The sequence below is a fragment of the Zingiber officinale genome, chromosome 1B, assembly GCF_018446385.1.
Source record: "Zingiber officinale cultivar Zhangliang chromosome 1B, Zo_v1.1, whole genome shotgun sequence".
Taxonomy (NCBI): domain Eukaryota; kingdom Viridiplantae; phylum Streptophyta; class Magnoliopsida; order Zingiberales; family Zingiberaceae; genus Zingiber; species Zingiber officinale.
The window spans coordinates 161,909,979-161,912,569 of NC_055986.1; positions in this window are offsets into that span (position 1 = coordinate 161,909,979).

The window sequence follows — 2,591 nt, forward strand, 5'->3', positions numbered from 1 at the left end:
GCATATAATGATATCATAAGTAAAAACATGTGCCAATGTCATGATGTCATGGCATAAAGTTTGAAAACTTAAATAAAGCATGACATATAAACTAGCCTAAGCATTATCATGACATTTCAAATGATAATAAAACTAAACATGATGTCATGACATGTGAGGGCAAACAATCATGTCAAGATTCAGCATAAATAAATATACCTAGATTACCTATCTAAGTATCCTTAACCACTTTGCTAACCTAAAATTTAATCCTAGATTGCCCCAAAATGCCAAAATCCTAATTTTGACACTTCTTGAACTCTGGATTAATTCATGCCACTTAAAGATCAAATTTATCCTCAAAACTTGGTATGTTTCATTTTTCCTCGAGAGTTCTCTAAATTTTCCCAAATTGTGCCAATTGAGATTAAAAATGAAATTTCCAATCTTTAGGCACATTTAACTCTTCAAAGGAGTAAATGACAATTCCATTTCATTTTCAAAAGTTCTCAAAACCTTAAAAATGCTTCTTGAGTGTCAATTTCCTCAAAGTTGGGTTAACTACCCTTCTTATTGGAGTTGACACTCTCTAACCCATCTATGGGGTAGAGAAGTGCTCCTAGGAACCCAATACCTATTTGAACTCATTGGGTTCACTAAATATTCACTAGGGATAACTTCCCTAGCAACCCTCCTAATGACCCTTTTAGGCTTTGAAGCCTTGGTCATTTGGGACTCATCAAGATCAACTCTAGGGGTGACTCCCCTTGTGACCTTGGTGGTGGTCTTCCTAGCCCTAGGTTTTGTTCCATAATCGAATGGAACATTGTGGTAAGTGGGCTTGACCACTTGGGACTTAGGTTTGTGACCCAAACCTTTCTTGTCCTTGGACATTGGTTTTTGACCCTTAAACCCTAGAGATGACTTCTCCAAGTTCTTAAGAGCCTTTTCCAAAGTATCAAGTCTTGACCTCAAGACTTGATTCTCCTTCCCTAATACCTCAAGTTTTAATTTGTCATTGTTCTTTGAGGCATTCCTCGGCATGTGTCTAGTTGATTTGGGATTTCTACCTAGGTTTTCCTTAACTTTAGAAGCGTTAATCCTAGGGTTGGTATTTCTAGTGTTATCCTTACCTAGGCTAACATGTTTAGCACCTAAGCACATGTATTGATTTCTAGTGTTAACATGCTTATCATTATTGACTAATGCAATAAAATTACTAGCATGTATCCTACTAGAATTGCACGAATGAGCCTTAAAGGATACCTTAGGGGTTGCCTTCGCTCCCCCTTTACACGTGCTTGGTCTTTTGTCCTTGTGAGATTGCCTCCCCCTTGGACATTGACTCCTATAGTGTCCCCGTTGCTTGCATTTGAAGCACACCACGTGCTCCTTGCCCTTGCGTTTTGGGACTCCGACTTCCTTGATCTTTGGCGCCGGTGGAGTCTTCTTAGTCTTCTTTGGACATTTACTCTTGTAATGTCCAAATTCCCTACACTCAAAACACATTATATGCAATTTACTTGAACTTAAAGTGTTTGAGTTACCTAGGGTCGAGGATGGATGGATGCTCTCTTCTTCATCCCTCCCGGAGGTAGAAGCTTCTTCTTCGTGCTCCGATCTTGAAGAAGAACTCACCTCCTCTTCTTCTTTAGATGTTGAGTAGCCCTCAACTTCTAATTCCTCACCTCCACGATGTGAGCTACTTGGCTCACTAGACTCCTCTTCATGGCTTGAAGTGGGGCTCTCCTCATGGAGTTTGGCCAAGTTGTTCCACAACTCCTTGGCATTATTGTATTCACCTATCCTACACAACACATCATTAGGTAAAGAGAATTCAATGATTTTCGTTACCTCATCATTGATGGTTGATTGGTGGATTTGCTCCTTCGTCCACTCCTTCTTCTTGATAGGTTTTCCTTCCTCATCCATCGGAGGGGAAAACCCTTCTTGTACACAAAACCAATGTAACATATTAGTTCTAAGAAAATACATCATCCTTACCTTCCAATATGTGAAGTTGTCGTGAGACTCGTAGAAGGGTTGAATCGTGACATCTTCTCCATAGAGATCCATCTCTAGCCCGTGCTCCCCCGGGTGTTGATCCGTCGAAGAGCGGCCTCGCTCTGATACCACTTGTTAGGATCCTTTGTACGGCTAGAGAGGGGGGTGTGAATAGCCGACCCCAAATCGCTCGCGTTTCTTCCTACACTTCGTTAGCGCAGCGGAAAAATAAACTAGAAACGAAAGGAAGAATATCAAACCTTAACACAGCGATGTAACGAGGTTCGGAGATTAGGGCTCCTACTCCTCGGCGTGTCCGTAAGGTGGACGAGCCCTGTCAATCCGTCGGTGGATGAATCCCCGGAAACCCGGCTAATAAATACTCCTTATGGGTGGAGAAACCTCGCCACAGTCTTTTGCAACAGCAAACAAAGGAGTACAACAATAGAGACAACAAACAAGAACAACAGAAATTGTAAAACACTTGCTTGCCTCTTGTTGTCGACTGGAACCTTGATGAAGCGGCTTCTCGGATCCAGCTAGAACACCAGGAAACTCACGCGAGCTTGGCGATGAGAGCTCAAGAAAGCTCAAGAGCACACCGGCTC